Source organism: Aethalodelphis obliquidens, unplaced genomic scaffold (assembly GCF_003676395.1).
Source record: "Aethalodelphis obliquidens isolate GAN/ISIS:26980383/991018 unplaced genomic scaffold, ASM367639v1 scaffold2, whole genome shotgun sequence".
NCBI classification, from domain to species: domain Eukaryota; kingdom Metazoa; phylum Chordata; class Mammalia; order Artiodactyla; family Delphinidae; genus Aethalodelphis; species Aethalodelphis obliquidens.
The window spans coordinates 90,014,211-90,029,149 of NW_020837946.1; positions in this window are offsets into that span (position 1 = coordinate 90,014,211).

Sequence of the window (14,939 nt, forward strand, 5' to 3'; positions counted from 1 at the left end):
TCTCTTCATAGGGCATTCTATTTATAAGAACATCAGTCATATTGGAGTAGAGGCCCATCCTATACCATTATGACTTGTCTAAACTAATTACACCCATAACAATGTTCTTTTCAAATAAGGTCATATTCTGAGCTACTGGAGGTTAGGACTACAACACAGGAATTTTAGTGAGACACATTTCAACACATTACATCCACTGATAACCATTACACCCAGAACTTATCATAATGTTGAACATAAAGGAATTTCTTTTTCTTCTAGTTTACAATGTTTTTCTCCATGATTGAATTATGGATTTTATCTAAAGGGTTTTTTTTTTAATCTATTGAGATTTTGGTATGATTTTCACAGTTTTGTAGTAATGTAGCTAATTATATTGACTAACTTTCAAAGGTTAAATTAATCTCACATTTCTAGAATAAAAACAAGATATATCATCCATCATGGATTCCACTGGCTAATATTTAATGTAGAATTTTTGTATCTGATTATAGCAGAGACTGAAATAACACTTTCCTTTCTTGTAAAGCCAAGTTTTTTTGTTTTGCTTTGTTTTTTAATTAAGAATATAAATCTGTTTTATTCAACTGTATATATATATATTTTTTAGCATCTTTATTGGAGTATAATTGCTTTACAATGGTGTGTTAGTTTCTGCTTTATAACAAAGTGAATCAGTTATACATATACATATATCCCCATATCTCTTCCCTCTTGCGTCTCCCTCCCTCACACCCTCCCTATCCCACCCCTCCAGGCAGTCACAAAGCACCGAGCTGATCTCCCTGTGCTATGTGGCTGCTTCCCACTAGCTATCTATTTTACATTTGGTAGTGTATTATATGTCCATGCCACTCTCTCACTTTGTCACAGCTTACCCTTCCCCCTCCCCATATCCTCAAGTCCATTCTCTAGTAGGTCTGTGTCTTTATTCCTGTCTTACCCCTAGGTTCTTCATGACATTTTTTTTTTCTTAGATTCCATATATATGTGTTAGCATACAGTATTTGTCTCTCTCTTTCTGACTTACTTCACTCTGTATGACAGACTCTAGGTCCATCCACCTCACTACAAATAATTCAATTTCGTTTCTTTTTATGTAAAGCCAAGTTTTGATATGAAGGTTACCCTAGCATTATAAAACAAATTGGAAATTTTTTCTTATTTATTCTCTGAAAGAGTTTGTGTAAATCTGGCATTCTTTCTACCTTAAGTAGTTGGCAAAACTCACCCATAAAGCCATGAATTTAAATTTAAATTCATAATTTAAATAGACATTTCTCCAAAGAAGACATACAGATGGCCAAGAAGCACATGAAAAGCTGCTCAACATCACTAATTATTAGAGAAATGCAAATCAAAACTATAATGAGGTATCACTTCACACCGGTTAGAATGGGCATCATCAGAAAATCTACAAACAACAAATGATGGAGAGGGTGTGGAGAAAAGGGAACCCTCTTGCACGGCTGGTGGGAATGTAAATTGATACGGCCACTATGGAGAACAGTATGGAGGTTCCTTAAAAAACTAAAAATAGAATTACCATGTGACCCAGCAATCCCACTACTGGGCATATACACAGAGAAAACCGTAATTCAAGAAGTCACATGCACCCCAATATTCACTGCAGCACTATTTACAATAGCCAGGTCATGGAAGCCAGCTAAATGCCCATCGACAGACAAACAGATAAAGAAGGTGTGGTACACATATACAACGGAATATTACTCAGCTATAAAAAGGAATGAAACTGGGTCATTTGTTAAGACGTGGATGGACCTAGAGAATGTCATACAGAGTGAAGTAAGTCAGAAAGAGAAAACCAAATATCGTATATTAACCATGTATGTGGAATCTAGAAAAATGGTACAGATGAACCAGTTTGCAAGGCAGAAATAGAGACACAGATGTGGAGAACAAATGTATGGACACCAAGCGGGGAAAGCAGGGGGGATTGGGTGTGAGGTGGGATGAATTGGGAGATTGGGATTGACATATATAAACTAATTTGTATAGAATAGATAACTAATAAGAACCTGTTGTATAAAATAAAATAAAATTCCAAAAATATATATATATATGAGTCATCATAACAGCACCACACCTTCCTCATAAGCCTGTGGTGGTGAATGGCACAAGTTGGTACATCCACCATCCTCCACAGATGCTCACTCTGATTATTATTGACATTGTATATCCTCAATTCTGAGATGTATTTTTCCACTCATTCTCAAATCGGATTGTGTCTTACAATTGACAGAAACACACAATGAAGTACCTTTTTCTTGAGAAATGTTACTAAATATTAGTGTGAATTTCAATAGATATTATCTTATAATTGAAAAAATGCTACATTTTTTATTATGTACATCTAAGTGTTTTTTCAGTGAGCATATACTCTTTGCATAATCAGAATAAACTAATAGAATTTTTAAAACACAAATAAGTTAAAATATAAAGAGTACAAAATAAATACATGAAGAGACTTTTATAAGCAATCTATAAATTTTTTCTAGAAACAATATGAAATTGCTATTCAGTGGATAAAAATCAGTTTTTGCAAGCACACAGTGGCCTGGAAACATTCATGGGGAAAGAATTTTGCAAACATTACATATAATATGACTCATTTTTAAACCAAAATACTAACAATGAAGGGTTATGTTTTGCTTTTTTCTTCTGGCTTCTCTGTATTCTCTAGAATTAATATTTTTTACTCATTCAAAAATATTTATTGTTTGTCTCTTATGTACCTATCATGCAGATATTAAACTAATAATTTCTTTGTCAATGTTAAAATGAGTGAATAGATGAATAAAAGTGAACTTTTCAAAAAAAGAGTAGCTCTCCTGGATGTGAGCTACTTCATCCATAAAATATAACTCTATTCTAGCAAGTTGTTTGGTAAATTTGTCCCACCTGCCCCTGCCTGGAGTCTTGGTCCTATCTTTGAAAGGTCCTACATTTGATAGATCCTTCATAGGACCTGCTTACTTGCTCTAGTTCCCAATTTTGAATTAGCAGCTGAGGTCAGTTTTTTCCTATAATATTTATTTCTCAATGACTGTAATTCTCTTTTATGTGTAAAGAAGGGATCAGCTTTCTCAGTGCTTCTTCCTGATTCTCAAAATGTTATGCCCACAATGGTCTCCCTCATCCCAAATCTGGCTCAGCTGCTTCCCATGTTGCCAAGAGAAAGTCAGTGGACCCAACATCTTTCAAAAACAAGCAAGTATAAACATGTTTTCTCGCCTGAACTTTAAATAATATGATTTTTGACTGCACGGTAAGCTAAAATCCTCTACATTGAAATATTTTCCTGATCTTCCTGTTGGTTCCATACAGCAGATGTGGGTACTCCATTGTAGGAGACTCTGCTTCGGAGCCGAAGGTTGGTGAGAAATTTCCTTGTCTAGCAGACAACATACAGACATGCAAGTCTGCATCTTTCCTAAGTTTCAATACATGTGACTGTAGCAAACCAAGCCTAAGATAATTCTCTGAAATCTGTTATACCTAAAACATATGTTCTCACTTACGGAGAGTATAATTTGAAATGGCAAGGATCCTGTGCTTCCTCTCTGCATACCATTCTTTTTTCAATGGCATCATGGCATTTATTTCAAAGTGATTACAATACAGAACTTTCAAGAAATTCAGAGTTCAATTTAAATTAAAAGAAAGATATTCAGATGAAGAACATTCCCTGACCCTCAGCCTATAGCGCTTATAATTTCTACACAGCTAATTCACTTATATTCTCATTTATCAGTTTCTCCTGGGGCAAGTAAACAGACAAGAATCATTGGTCATCTTCACCCCAATAATTTTGGTTCCATCGCCGGCCTGAGACAGTTCTTGATCCACTGGTATTTTAAAAGGGATTACATAAAACTCTTTTATCACTTACTTTGTTTTATCTCTCTAATGAGTGCCACCTCAAATTTATACCCATGCCTCTCTGATAATGAGAAATATAGAACTGAGAGGGAGCTTAAAAAGTACCTAACTGAGGACTTCCAAACTCAAATGCCCTAAGAGCGAGGTAGAAAATATAAATGCGTGAAGCAGCAAGTTAAAAAGAACAGAATGACAAGCCTGTGGAAACTTGAACAAACTTCTCAGAAAGCATTACAAAAATTAATTAATGCTATTCTGGTCCCAAAATATCCACATTTGTTAACTAGATTATTCCCAAAGTTAACTTTTGATTTAATATAATCTCTCATTATAGAGTGGAGAAAATAATACCCAATGATGATAAGTGACAAAACCACCATAAGTTTAGTAAAATGACTATAAAATGAGAAGGCTTCAAGAAGTGATTTTTTTTTTAAAAGGCCAGCAAGACCTGTACTGTCTGGCCCCTTCTTACCTGTCCAGTCTCATCTCTGGCCATGTGCACCCACTCCCCACCCCTACCTTTGGCCACCCTGGCCTTCTTCTAACCCCATACTCTGTTCTTGTCACCTGCCTCTAGGGCACTCTCCATGCTACTTGTCTTAGGCGGCACCTTTTTTTTTTTTTTAATTTTCTAAATTATATGGGTTCAGGAAATTATGTGTGTGTAGTAATCTGACTGCATTGACAGTATAATTTTTCACCTCATTCTCCATCTACACCCTTAGCGATGTTACTTTACAGACCCTCTTGCTAAAGCATCAGTCTATTTCCCCACTCCTTGATTTTGGGTTGACATCAGTGAGTTCTTTCAGGCAATGGATATTTATTAATAGATGTGATTAAAGGCCCAGGCTTAAAAATCATTCTCATGCATTTTTGCTCCATCTTGTCCTCTGCTGGTACCACGAGAACATGCCCAGGCCAGCCTGCAAGATGAAAGATACACCAGTTTTCGCAGGAGAAATCCTCTTAGTGCAGCCCACAGCCAGCTGACTTGTGAACAAGTCCAGCCAACCTTAACTGCTCTGCCTTGCAGAGTCACAGCAGGCCACAGTTGCATGAGCAAGCAAAGATCAGCTCCCAAAGAGCAGACCAGAGCAGATGAAGCCCACGGACTCAGTAACTAAATGATGTATTTATTGTTGCATGCCACTGGTATTTTGCAGTTGTTACTCAACATAATTGTGTAAATAGATAATAGATACACCCACTTCATAATTTCTGAATACTCCATCTGTGACTGCTTTTAGTTGAGTCATGTTGACAGAGGGGCATTCACATAGGTCTGCGGCCAGGGAGATACAGGTGTAGCACAGACAGCCGGTGAACCCTTGCTTAGGTTGTGAATAATTGTGGAGCTCAGATGGCAGGTGTAATTTGTTCAGAAATGGCTCCTAATTGATAATTATATAAGATCAGAAGGCAAACAGACTCAAGATCCAGAGCAGGCTTGGAATATGGTCAGACTGATGCCAACCAAATGATGAGAAATCCTAGTCAAAGGCAGCACGATAAATAAAATAGAGAGAAAAATGTTATTCCTATAGGTAGTATGAGCGACTGCTGGTAATAACTGGCTATAACTACAATGAGCTAGAGCAAAAAACTCATTTTTATCAGATAAACTCAAGATAGGATTGCCAGATAAAATAAAGGATGCCAATGTTTTTTCATAGAGAGGCATTTTATTTTAAATATAGCAGTGTATACATGTCAATCCCAAACTCCCAGGCTATCCCTCCCTCCCACCCTTCCCCCTGGTAACCATAAGTTCGTTCTCTAAGTCTGAGTCTGTTTCTGTTTTGTAAATAAGTTCAATCGTATCATTTTTTTTAGATTCTGCATGTAAGTGATATCATATGATATTTGTCTTTCTCTGTCTGACTTACTGCACTTAGTATGATAATCTTGAGGTCCCAGGGATGCCAAATTTAATTTGACTTTCAGATAAACAGCAATAAACAAAATGAGTCCCAAGTATTGCATGGGATGTACTTATACTAAAAATTTTCTGTTCATCTGAAATTTAAATGTAACTGGGCAACCTTTTTGTTTTCTGTGTTTGGGGTTTTTTTTTTTTGCCAAATTTGGCAACCCTAACCTGAGGTCCTCCTGAACGATGCTTACCTTGAAGCCTACTAGATCTCAAATGACCACATGTCGTAACTCTATTTCTTCCAAAACACTAGCAGAGGCAGAGTTCTTCCCTGCAATCAGTCAGTGGATAATCTAATATATTCCAGATGAGGGCGTCAACTCCCATGTCTGGGTGTGTGTCAATATACTATTGTTGTAGTAGTGATCTCATGTGTTTGTTTCCAGGTTCTTTCCTTCTATTCCTGTGTCCCTTTCTCCACTCAGTATCTTGGGCATTCCTTGTATAAAGGAAGTGATGACAGCAGAAATGATGAAGGAAAACAGACAACGGAATGGAAAAGATTTAAAGTACAAAAACAAAAGATTAAAGAGAAGTGACCAGAAAGAGAAAAGTTTTCTGCTGTCAAGAAAAAAAGGAAAAAAATCCCTCATGTCTGAGATAATAGGACAGTTGGATGGGTTACAGGAAAGTCAGAAATGAGCTGGTAGGTCCAGCAATGAGGGGATAAGGCCTGAGCAGACGCCACAGAGGAGCAAATTCAGAACCTATAGACCACTGGGTCCCCATGCCTCCAAGAGGCACACAGGTGATGACAGTGCTTACAGTATGTCATCTATACCAAAGAGCTATGGGAGCTTTACTTCTTGTTGGCTTTAGAGAGAGCCTTCCTTTGGCATCATCACTGTTCATCAGTCAGGCTACCAAGCTGTTTGTGCCCTGAGATCCTGCTTGGCTTGCAACCAGCCTACCCCATGTGGGCAATTCCCTGAATTTCTGAGAGCTGTCTCCAGATTAGAGCTGGGTGCTCTAAACCTGGAAGAGAGCTAGTGACTTAGAAAGGAAAGTCCACCAGCACCTGTCTTAGGAGGAACTAAACAGAATTTAACAGAACTAGCTGGAGGTTACCCATCTGAAACAAGAACAGTGGTAAAATATATTCCAGTTACACAGGATGCCCCCTTGGGATGCTTCAGATTTTCTAGGACCCCAAAGAATCCTGAAACTACAATTCAGTTTCTAAGACCTGGATTCAAATCCTGGCTCTGCCACTTACCATAGTTGTATGACTATGGGCAAGTTTATTCATCTCTCAAGTCTTAATGGCCTCATCTATAAAAAACAATTCAGTGGATAATAACCTCATTGAATTGTTAAATAAGATTATATATATATATATATATATTTTTATATATATATATATATACACACACACACAATTCACAGTTCAAACAATGCCTGGCATATTGAAAGTGCTCGACAAATGAGAACTAAAAATAAAACCAAAACCAGAGAGAAACAGACAGAGAAAGATTGAGATCGTAATACTGTGGCCAGAATTGCATCAATGTAAATCTCATGCTTTTATACCAAAATAACACCTCATGTAGGTCAGTCTTCTTAAACAGTTTTCTCCATGGTGTTTTCTTTCTCTAAAGGTAACTGAGTGGAGCCTGAGACCAGCACTTGTGGTATAACTGTAAGGAAGTCTCTTGTCTTGACATTGTCTTTTTTTCAATATTAACATTCAATAACCATTCAAGAAACGTTGATGACATGACTTTTTCGTGTACGAGACATTTTTAAAAAGGACAAAATGCATCACACGTGGTCACTTTCTCTGAAGGGTTCACAGGCCTGTGGAAGTAACAGATGGGTCCACAGGTAACAGGTCCTTGGTCCTACTTGTCCACTATAAACCATGGTGGAAAACATGCCCACCACCACTGCGACCCCCTTCAAGATTCAGAAGTGTGGTGGGGATCCTGACGCTAAACGCTTTGCAATACATGGGACATTTCCAAATAAGCAAGGATCACACACCCCAAATGCCAACTGCGCTCCCTGTGAGAAACACCAAGAAAGCAAGCATTTCAGGGAGTGCTGTGGAACAAGCACTGTCGTAGGATTCAGACAAGCATGACTGTACATCTAACTGTGTGACCTAGACCAAGTTACCTTAACTTCTCTGAGCTTTGTCTCTTGATTCACACCATGAATATAATAATACCCATCTCCTAGGATTGATGTGAAAAATTAAGACGATCTATGCCAAACATTTCCTAAAATATCAGTGACTACGTAAGACTCCATAAATGATGGCTATTATTAATAGTTTCATCATGATAAAGTTACATAAAATAAACTAAGGAAAAAATATAATCTGTATAAATGAAAATCTTCTCAGAGGAGGAAAATTAGAAGGCAGAAAAAACAGCTTGTTAATTGGAAAGCACAAAGTAAATATAAGATCCCATATTATAATTGTAAGAGAGACATAAACAGAAATATTCGAATGTGTATTCAACTCTCTGCCTTCAAGTCATCCTTCAACCAGCATTGTTAAGAGAAAAACATTAATAAAGGTCTTTGCATTTATAATGAGAAGCATGTAAATTCTATGAATACACATAATAGGAATTCTTATTGTCTTTTTTTTTTTTAACCTCCTCTATCCATCCTTTTGGAGACATGTTTATGGATTTCAGTTTCTTTTGTCAGCTAATGAAATCCTCTACTCTCTGTTTTTGGACTTCTTGAAATAAGAAATTCCTCCTGGACCCTTGAGAAAAAAACGTAAAATAGATTCCAAAAACATTTCCATTGTCAGTTATGTACTGAGAAAGGGTAGATTAATCCCCACGGACCTCATAGTTGACAAAGTCCTCACTTAATGTGTTTAGCTACAGTGCTACGAGGAATTTAATAACAACACTCTGGGTGCCTCATTGCTGTTATAGGACATAATTACCACCCTGGGGTATTGAAGGTAATCAGATACACGGGGTCTCCTCTCACCTCAGGGAAGAGGAATGGGCAAGTGTGATTATCTTTCGATAATACTTACAGCTATTATGTCTCATTTTTTAAATTCACCTCAATGAAATGACACTGTTTTGGTTTTCCTTAATTGACTATTATTTCCCTAGTCTCTCCTTTTTTGTTTTGTTTTGTTTTCACTATGAAGAAAGCCAATTTGCTGTTCACAAGCTTTATTGTGAAAAAGATAATCATGGTGAGGACAAGGAACAGGAGGAAGTCGCCTACGCTGCTGGTGGGAGACCAAGTGTTAAAACAATTTTGGAAACACTTTCAGATCATCTAGTAAAGTTATGATATGCATATCCACTCCAGTGTTTTCATATCCTAAAAAATTGGGTGTACGTGTATTCCAAGAGACAAAAATAAGAATAAGGACAGTAGTTTTATTTATAATATCCCCACATTGGGGGAAAAACGTCCATAAAGAATAGAATAAATTGTAATTATATTCATAATTTGGAGTGCTAGGTTGAACCCAAAAGGAATATTGCAGACATATGCAACAATGCAGATTCCCAAATATACAATTTTGAATAAGAGAAACTGAACACTCAAGAATATATACCATCTGATTCCATTCATACAGTGTTCAAAAACATGCAAAAGTAAACTACAGTTGACCCTTCAACAACACAGGTTTGAACTGCAGGGGTCCACTTATACGTCGATTTTCTTCAATAGTAAATACTACTTACTGCACGATTTGTGGTTGGTTGGTTGAAGCCCCAGATACATGGATATCTGGATACATGGATACAGGGGACCATGGATACAGGGGAACCTCACATACAGAGGGCCAATTAGAAGTTATAGTTTGATTTTTGACTGCTTGGAGGGTCAATGCCCCTAAACCCCTGTTTGTTCAAGGGTCAACCGCATAGTGTTGAGGCTTGCATTCTCAGGTTTTAAACTCTCAGAAGAGAAAGGGTAAGATAACTATGGAAGTCAAAATAGTTCCCCATTTTGGGGAAGAGGAGATCTGTGACTGGGAAGAGATCTGCTGGGGACAGGGTTTGGGGGCACCACTGATGTTTAATTTCTGGACTTAGTATTCAATATATTAACTTGTTGGTCAGTATATAATCCATTAAGTTATATGGTTATGTTGTATTCACTTTCCTATATGTGTTTTATAGTTCACAATAAAAGGGTTTAAAAAGAAATCTTTTTTGTTTATTTTTGTTAAACAATTTTCCCTAAACAGAGGAAAAAGGATTGACAATTACGGGGTTCTTACTAAGCCCTTCATATGCATAATCTCTTCTAATTTTAGTAATAACTCAGTAAGTGAGTTATCCTCCCCATTGTACAGATAGGGAAAGCAGTTCAGGGAGGTCCAGGAACTTGCCCGAGGCCACATAACCAGTGATGGTAGATCCAGTAACTGAACTCAAATGTTTGACCCAAAGTCCATGCTTTTTATACTCCATCACGCTGATTATATCCACACTCAGAATTGCTTTATGAATAGAAATTCTGGATATTTAATTGGGAGCCTAACTAAACACACACTCAGGATCTGTGCATTGATGCACAAACATCTTCAAATATTTTAAATGAAATCTAAGAGACAATTATTTAAAAATATACATAGCTAATTCTGCTCTAAATCCAGACCATTCTATTGTGTAAATGTGTTATTTACTAGGCTAAATTATGTATTGTTCCTTCGTTCCTGTTTAAATGGTAAAACAATGTTGTCAGTCATTGGCTCACACAAAGAGGGTTCAAGAAGGAAGAGCACAAAGTCAAAATCCCAACTATAATTCCAAGGTCGTTTCTCTTTTTAGTTATTGGTCACAGAAATGAAAGAAACAAAGACAGAAGGAAAGTGCTGACCTAAATCAAATTGACTGCCAGCTATTTTTACAGCAAAGATGAATTTATTCAGGATCAGCAGAGAATTGCAATTTGGGGTCTGCAATCATGGTGAGCCATGTGCAAGTCCCCAGACAGCAAGGCAAGAGGAAAGCTTTTATAGAGAGGAAAAGGAATTTGGAAAGGCTATTGTAAACAAAGAGTTCATGGCTCTTCAGTGGCTGAGTTCTTGCCAGGAAAGGAGTCTTTCTTCTTCCTGTTGCTGGGCGCTGCTATCATCACAGGGCCTGAGAGCTCCCCATTTTGGTCTCCAGACTCTATTTAACTGAGGTTTCTGTTTATTGATTTTTTTACAAAAGGTAATAAAATCTTGTACCCTTCTAAGTCTAGGAGAGGATGCAAAAGAAGACTTCATTCATTTATTCCATTCATATTTATTGAGTGCTTACTGTCACAATTTTTTCTAGGCACTGGGGATAAGATGATGAAAGATACACAGGGTGTTGATGATTATGTTCTATGGAAAGAATGAAAATAAACAAGTAAACAAATGAAGTATCTTCCGAGAGTAATAGAGGAAGGCTCTAAAGCAAACAAGAGGTAATAGGATGGAGAGAAATTAGTGTCACAATGAAGGTGAGGTCAGTAACATAATCCAAGGACTCAATCAACAGGTGATAATATAAGCCAAGGCCAGAAATAGGGCAGCCACACAACCATAAAAATCAGGAAAAGATACTTCAGGCAGAGGTAACAGCAAATACAAATTCCTAAGTTCGAACTGTACTTGGCATTTTCAAAAACAAACGAGCACAGTATGACTGAGGCATAATCAGTGTGAGGCTGTATCAGTTAGGCTTTGATTCAGCTTCAAATAATAAAAATTCTAAAGTAACTAGCTTAAATAGAGATTATTAATCTAGAATTAGAAAGGCAGCTGCACAAAGCCAGGTTCTTTTTATATTGTGGCTTCATCATCCACCTTATGATCTAAAATGGACACGTGAGCTCTATCCCTCACGACTGAATTCCAGCTATGGGCAGAGAGAAGGGATGAAAAAGAACTCTCTTCTTTTAAGGATGCTTCCTGGAAGCCAACACAACACTTTCATACATATCTCGCTGACCAGAAAAAAGGTCAGGCAGATAATCCAACTGCAAAGGAGGCTGGGAAGCTTTCCCAGCAGGAAACTAAAAACCTGTTTTGCTTTGTTTTGTTTTGTTTTTACTCAGGAAGAAAAAGGAAACATATAGTTTTGATAACAAGCATTTTTGTCACAGGAGAAGAAGTAGAAGTTGAGTATGGAGAGGTGGATATGGGTAACTCATTTAGGGAGTTGTAGGCCATAGTAACTGGAATTTTACACTTGGAAGCTAGGACCACACAGTCCTAGGATAATGCCTTGCTTGAATAGAGGGGTTGCTAGAGAGAGCATCTCACCTATGTACTCTGCATATAATCACTTCTTCAAGCTTATCTCAGGGACTGATGATGCTTTTAGAGTGCTCACCATAACTTGAAGTCATTTGACTCTTCATTTCTTTATCTCCACCTTTTTCAAATTAGTCACCATGTCCTGTCAATTCAAGATAGTGTCTCTTGCACAAAGAATGGAAAAGCTTGACAGAATAGTAAAATTTTGAGTCCAACTCTGGTAACCTTCAACCATGGAAGAGAAAGGACAAATAGAGCATTGTGCTGTGGGTGTAAAAAGATATGTTGAAGTTCTAACCCCCAGTACCTGTGATGGGACCTTATTTGGAAATAGGATATTAAAGATGTAATGAAGTTAAGATGAGGTCATACTGGATTAGAGTGGGCCCCAAATCCAATTACTATTGTCCTTATAAGAAGGTCAGATAGATGACACAGGGACACAGAGACACACAGGAAGAATACCATGTGATGACAGAGGCAGAGATTGGAGTGATGTAGCTGCCAGCCTAGGATGGCCAAGGATTGATAGCCACCACCAGAATCTGGGAAGACACAAGGAAAGATTCTCCTTTAGAGACTCCAGAAGGAACCAACCTTGCTGACACCTTTATGTCAGACTTCTCCAGAACTGTGGAAAAACACATTTCTGTTGTTTAGGCCACTCACCCAGTTGGTGGTACTTTGTTATGAAAACACTAGCAAATTAATACAGATTCTGTTCCCATGAAGTGGGTGCCCCTATAACAAACATCTAAAAATGTGGATGTGGCTTTGGAACAGAGTAATGATTAGAAGCTGGAAGAGGTATGAGATGAATGTAAAAAAAAAAGCTAAATTCCGTTGAAGAGACTGTTGGTAGAAATATATTAATATGTTTAAATGCACATGTGCAATATATTAAAGGTACCTCTGGTGAGACCTCACCAGAAGTGAGCATGGTACTGGAATAAGGAGCATGGTATTGGAAACTGGAGGAAAAGTATGGCCAGGTTTCTCTTTGCTGCTTATAGTAAAATGTGAGAGGAGAAAGATAATGGAAGAAAAAATGTTTAAGCAAAAAGGAAACAAAACTTGAAGATTTAGAAAATTATCAACCTAACCATATTGCAAAAAAAATGAGAAAGTGTGTTCTGGAGAGAACACCAAGGGTGTGGCTGAACACCTTTTGATAAAAAGATTAGTATGAGTGTGACTCATAGATTGATCCAATCAATTATCTCAGCAGAAACTCTGCCAGCTTATTTTGAAGGGGACAGAGAAAGGACAAAATGAAGGAAGGCTGTCATTATTTCTGAGATTCTACAGGACAGGACATCGAGCTATCAGCTATTAACATGTGCTATCCTTCAAGAATAGAGAACACTGACCTCAAAGGTGATTCAGAGGTCAGCAGGGCTGTCATTGCCACCGTGAGCCCAGAGGGCATAGGTCCATCAGACAAATCTGTTTCCTCCTCAGTTTAGGGGTAAGGTGGGGTACCACCTCAGTTTCAGCAGGCTAGGCTGCCACCATTCAGGGCCTCAAGGGAAAGACTGCCATCCAGAGCTACAGGGGTAATGCTGTTACCCCGGCGGGCCCAGAAAACAGAGCACTGAGCCAAAGAGAAATATTTTCAAGCCTTTAATCTAATGAAATTTGCCGTTGTGTTTTGGGCCTGTCTGAAACCTATGACGGCCTCTTTCTTCTTTCCAATTTCTCCCTTTTAAAATTGAAATGTCTATCCTATGCCTGTCCCTGAAATTGTATTTTGGAAGCAAATAAATTGTCTGGCTTCAAAGGTTCAAAGGTGGAGAGGAATTTTGCCTCAGGATGAATCATACCTCAGATCTCACCTATATCTGATTTAGATGATGTACAGATGACATTTTGGACTTAGAGTTGATGGTGGAATGGATTAAGACTTTTGGGCTGATGGGATGGGGACGAATGTATTTTGCATGTGAGAATGATGAATTTTGAAGGTCCAGAGGGTGGAGTGTTATGGACTAATTTACGTCCACCCAAAATTCATATGCTGAAGCCCTACTCCTCAGTACCTCAGAATACAATTGCATTTGGCAACATATACAGACACACCAAGAGCTCCCACACAGAGGAAAGGCCATTTGAAAATACAGAGAGAAAGCAGCCATCTGCAAGTCATGGAGAGAGGTCTAAGAAGAAACCAAACCTGCTGACACCTTGTTCTTGGTCTACCAGCCTCCAGAACTGTGAGAAGACAAATTGCTGTTGTTTAAGCCACCCAGCCTGTGGTATTTTGTCATGACAGCCCTAGCAAACTAATACAGGATTTGAGAGAAATCTAGGCTGAGAATCAGATTCTATATTCTACTTTATTATTTGGTAAGATCTTCCAAGTTATCTCTTAGCTCTAATGGAAGGGCCTAGCAATTCAGAAGAATAATCTGTGTGTGTAAGCTTGAGGGGATCATTTTCTGCATCACAAAAAGAAATCCTCATCACAATAGTTTCTGGTCAGGATCCTCTCAGCAATGGCTTTGAAGGGAAATCATACAGTATATTCAATCCGAGTTCTCCATTCAAAGCACTCTAGGTCTGAAAAACATTAACACTGTAAACGGTGGATGAAAGAGGAATCCAGAGCTGCTGAAACAGAGAGGCAGACATGCAGGTCCAGCTCAGGCCCTTCAGAAGCTAGTTTATTGGCCCTGCATTTAAAATCTTGACGGAAATGTTAACACTCCACTCAAGTTGTTTAACCTCCATCATGAAGATCACTGGGAAAACTTAAGTGACTACCAAGAGTTTTCCAGAAGTGGTCCTCCAAAAGGAGGCTAATTCACTTTGGTTTTAAATGCTGTGAAATGTCCAGGCCTACTTCTCATGTTAAAAGGACAG